Below are 5,540 nucleotides of genomic sequence, written 5' to 3'. Positions count from 1 at the left end.
TCACCTGGCAGGAGCTCTGCACAGCCCCAGGAGTTTTGTGCTTCAGAAATGATTCCCAGTGGGACACACAAAGGCACTTTTTTGTTCTATTTTCTTTTTCTGCTTCTCTTCCACAAGCATCTGAAACACCTCCCCTATGTCTTGGCTGTCTGTAACTAAATTGGCATTGACAGGATTTGTGATGGGGACCTCACTATCCCCACACACTGTGGAAACCCCATCAGTGACCTGGCAGCTTCAGCTCCCCAGGGAATTAAATTCTGGGGGGTTGCTTTGGGACTGCCCAGGATTTAGGGTCCAAATTGGATTTTGAAGGGAGAAGAATCAGGTCCTACTGGAGTCTGCTGCTCTTTTGGTTATTTCTGGTGCACACACTGGATCTGCTTGCTCAGAACCAGGTGTCCCCACATACACATGGGGTGTCTGAGAAGACAACACCAGCCAGAAACCTCCCTTGGCAGCAACATCTTCCCTCCCCTCTTATTTTTTGCTGCCTTTTCCCAGCACACCATTTCCTACTGAAATCCACCTCCCCTGCTCCATCACACTGACACATCCTACAAGGCTCATGCTCTTAAAACTGGATTTTCATTAGCAGATACTTGGCCACTCCAATTGTGATGACCTATTTAAATAGGTCTGGTGGCACTAATTGCAGAAGGAGCTGTAATGAGTGATTCTAGCCCAAAGCCAGAGAGTCCAGCTTCACAAAGCTTAAATCAGGCCTCCTGCTTTTCCCTTTTCTTCCTCAGAATAATCAACTGGTTCATAAACCTTGCACTTCACCATGTTTGTTGGCCTGAAGAGCACATGGAGAAAGGTGCTGCCTCTGTATAATTGCACCAGAGTATGTGGTGCAGGAGAGAGATTCCAAGTGGTGTTATTTGGGTTTGTGAGGGGTTTTTTTTTTTAACAACGAACATTGTACAAAGTATTCAAACATTGTTCTAAAACATGATTTGAAGTTCAAGATGAGTCATTTCACTGTCATAACACAGGAGGGAGGGGAAACTGGGGTGAACAAAGCAGGAAATTCATTCAGCAGCAATTCACACTCCACAGATGATTAGGTTTTTGGGGCCAGATGAGCTTTGCTACTTAAGAAGATGAGGGGACATATTCAGCTGTTGCTTAGAGATACTGGAATATATTGCACAGAGCCTGCTCACCAGCAAATATCCCTGCAGGGCTCTGTGCTGGTTTTCCAAGGGTGCATTCTAACCCTGTCACAATGCTGGTGTTTACAGAGCCTTGTGGCTTTCACAGCAGGCCAAGCAATGACAAACAGGGTGATTTTTCAGAAGCAACAGTTCAGATGTCATTAAAAAAGCCAAGATGATGAATCATGTCACCTGGAAGTGGCACAGCTACCAAGGGCTCTTGGCAGGTGTAGAATAACCAGCTTAACAGCACCTGAATGCTGCTGGTTCCAGCATGGGATGCCAGTGCCCTGCAGCAGCAGACAGCACGTGTCCCACACAACCCTCCTCCACTAGCAGCACAGCACAAGAAACAGCAGTGATGATGGGGAGGCAGGGGAAGAGCAGATCTCTACCTACTGCCTCACACCCATTTCTTTTCCACCCATCAATTAGGACAACTAAGATCCTTGTATTTATCTTTTAATCTGATCCTTTTAAATGATGTTTCCTCCTTATGCTCTGCCTGTTCCCTCTGCAAGCCAAGAGCTGTGCTGCAGGATCCCCTGCAGACAGGCCAGAAACACCTGCTAGAGGCAGCAGCAGGAAAGCAGGAGCCTGTTAACATTTCAGTGGCCATTGGTAGTTTCCAGAGTTAACAGCAGTCCAAGGTGGCTGCAAAACTCAGCAATTAACTGTACCCTGGAGCACTGCAACACAAGGGGCTTTTCTCCCTCACAGGCCCAGGTTCTGTCACTCACATGGGATGATGGAAGAAATCTGAGGTTAGGGAACAGCAAAAGCTCAAAGCCCAGAAGACAAATCACTCCACTGATTGACCCATAGGTTGATCCAGCAGATTAGCTTCTCCTGCTTCCAGATACACAGACATTGCAGCAAAAACAGCACCATGTCCTTGCTGGGACACTGTCAGAGCTCTGGTAATTCCCAGGCTGCTGACAGCCTGGCAGAGGCACCAACACCACCAGCTCTTTGCTGGGAGCCAGGCAGCCTCTTGCAAAGCCACTCACTCTCCACAGCTGGGTCACACCTCTGGGAACATGCCCAGGGCTGGGCCAACACCTGAGGGCTGAGGATGTTCTGCAGAAGTGCCAGAGTCTCCAAAAGCTCCTGGGAGCCAGCACTGACCTATTGAGGAGCTTCAAAACCTCCTTCATGGCTTGCAGGAAGGGAACAAAAAGCTCCAGCCACCCACACACCACCTACCAATGCTGCAGCTTTTATTCCCATCACCTCTGGTCTGAGGAAATTGCTCCCACAGTGTTTGTCTTGACTGCTCCCCTGTCAAGGCAGAGATGGGGCAGTTATTGATACATCCCTTGCTTAACAAAAACAAGTCATTTAGAAGACAGACCCATTATTCTGCTGAAAGCACCTCCTGTACCACTTTGTCTTCACTCCAGCTTGTGGTGGGTTGGATCTGTCCCCAGCTGCTGGATCCATTGCAATGGTTATTATTATTTAAGGGCACTTTCTTCACCCACAATTCACCAGTTCCCTGGTGGAGACATCTGCTCCATCCTCAGCCCCCAGAAAAATCAGCACCACCACTTCTCTCCTGGTTCCCAGGGGTGTCCCACACTGTGAGCATCATCAGCTGCCTGAGCCAACCTGGCTCACTTTGGCCAGAAAGGGTTAGGAAGCAAGAAGAGATGTCTCAGCTTGTGGCACAGGGTGAAGGACCCAGCACAAGGACAATGAGCAACCTCAGGTTTCTCCTTTCCAGCCACCCCAGCACCCACCAACTGACTCCTTTGCCAGCACCACCCTGAAGAGGGGCAGGTGGTTCCCAGGGGATGCTGTGATCAACCTCTGTGCATCCCTGGGCTGGGACCAGAGCAGCTGGGGGCAGACTCAGCCCCAAGGTTACAGCAGAGTGACAATTACCCTACAACAAACAACCTGACCAGGCCCATGGGCTCTATTTGCCAAAGCCACCACTTACAGACTGTTGGACAGTTCTGGATATTAACCTGCAGTGCTGGAGCATCTTTTGAAGAACCTGGATACCTCATACAAATAAATCACCCTAATAACCAGCAACTGCAAGGTAGTCAGCCAAGAACATTTTGTTTTGGTGAGCAAAGAGTATTGATTGTGTATCTGTGTCCTTGAAACAAACTTGACTCTCTGACAGCAGCAGGAGCCCAAGACAACAGGATTATCTTCCCTGCTAATCCCTCAAGGGCCAGTGGTGTGAAGCAAAGCAGTTTTATCAAAGTGTTCCCAGTCACAGGATTTCTCTGGGGCTGCAGGAGCTCCATAGTTGTGCCCAGAGCCTGTGAAGCAGAGAAGTGCTGCTCCCTGGCTCAGCTGCTGGGAGGGATGCAGAGCCCAGAACTGCACAACCCCTTCCCCAGCACTGGGAAGTGAAGCAGAAAAACCATCCCTTTAGGTGTCTGGGAAAGCTGGAGTGCTAGAACAGCAATTTAGGCAACATTACTGGGAGAAGGAAAAGGGGGCCCATCTCAGGAGCTGATCCAGAGTCACTCAGCCTCTTTAATCACCCCTGGGGATTAATGAAAGGGGTGAGGTGGGCTTCCCTCCTGCTGACCTGGAGAGGTTCTCCTCAAGAGGACTCAACACTGGTCTAAGGCAGAAAGCTGCCTCCTCTCACAACTCGTTGGACAACGTGCCCTTGTGCCAGAGGGCTGAAGGGTCCCTCAGGTGGCATCACTCACAGTTGGAGGGGAAATAATCCCATGCAAATATTTTGCAGTGCCTTCCAAAAGCAACTCAGGCAAAGAAAGCTCCTGCCCTGCCTGTCCCATTGATGCTGGGCACTCCTGGTGTCCCCCAGACAGAACTTCTCCATAACTCCAGCACGAGGGATGGTCTCCACCTGGAGTCAGCAGCACACCGACTTTATGAAGGCAATAAAACACCACTGATTTAGCCTTGCAAGGGATTTTCCCCTCCTTGATTTAGTGCCTCCTCTTTCTGTTTGCACAGCTGACTCCAGCTGCACAGGGTGAACATGGGTTTCCAGAGGCAAAGTCCATCTCCTGAGGACTATGTCCCAAACCAGCAGCAGGGCCCCCAGCCACTGGCCAAGGCAGCCTGGCAACCACTTCTGAGAGAAGTCTGGGGAGTGCAAGGATGGCTTTTTAGCTCTCCCAGAGATGGGCTTTGTGCCAAAAGCATAAAAATGGAAACTTTTTCCATACAAAATACTTTTACACCCTTTGGCCCTGAGGAATAGTTACTGATCAGCAACTTTCACATCACATCCTCCTGAAATTCTCTCTCTTCCAGTTTTTTGTTGTTTTTTTTTTTTAACAAAGAGAACAGCAATTCCTGGAAAACTGCCTTTCCCCTGCAGATCTACCAAATCCCTCTTTCACTGACAACTACTTACAAACTGTGCCAGCATTCCCCAAACAAACAAGAGGAAGGCTCTGGGAGTCTTTTGTCTGAAGAAACATCATCTATATCAGACCTATCCATCTTCTTGTGCAATCTTTAACATCCCTTTAGTTTTGCTCAGGCCCTAAAGGCTGGTCAGATTTTGGCTGATACAGAAAATCCCTGCAGGAGTCCTACAGGGGCTTAAAAACCTCCCTGGCTGCTGGGAAGTCAGTCAGAGCTGTGGCCCTGAGGAGTCACCAGTGCACAAGAACCTTCCCAAAAAAGGGTAAACATCTCCAGAAAGGGAGCAAAGTCAAACATTACTCTTAGCTATCTGGCTCATTTAAACAAGGTGACCTGACCCTTGATATTCCTTTTTCCTCATTTTATAGGGACATGAAGGGAAAGTGACCTTCCTCTGTAGCTGGTTCTGCTGTGTGACCTGGGGCCATTTCTGCCAAGCTCCACAGGGCTCCTACAGAACCTCTGAAGGATGCAGCTGCATTTCCAAAGCTGGACCAGAGACCCAGCTGGGGAAAACCAGCTGAGCTCCCCCAGCACAGCCAAACCCAGCCCAGATTTGTGAGGTTCCTCGGTTTATTTGCTCATTTTGAGCACCAGCGCCGTGTACCTTCCTCCCACTCCTTTCCCCCTCCCCATTTGTGCATCCCCCTTGGTTAAAACCAGCCAGCAAAGCAGTTTAACCCCCTCCCCACATCCCTCCCTCAGCCACCCACAGCTCCCCAAGCCCTGCCTGCTGCCTGTGCCCCTCAGCATCACCCCGGGAGCAGCAGCTCCTCACCACCATCCACCTCCATTTCCCGGTTCAACAGCCCCGCAGAGAGGAAACTTATTTTTCCCTCCTTCCCCGGAGTGTACAAGCTCTCAAATCGCTCCGACGGGCGATGCACACGGAGCCACCACGTCGATGGGAAACGTCAGCATCCCCGGGATGCTCCTCCCGCCGGGGGGGACGCGGCTCCGCCGAGCTGAGCGGCGGGCGGGGGGGGGGGCGGGGGGGCCGCACCCGGG

The sequence above is a fragment of the Chaetura pelagica genome, unplaced genomic scaffold (assembly GCF_000747805.2).
Source record: "Chaetura pelagica isolate M959 unplaced genomic scaffold, ChaPel_1.0 scaffold275, whole genome shotgun sequence".
NCBI lineage: Eukaryota > Metazoa > Chordata > Aves > Apodiformes > Apodidae > Chaetura > Chaetura pelagica.
Note: the sequence above shows the minus strand (reverse complement) of the source record.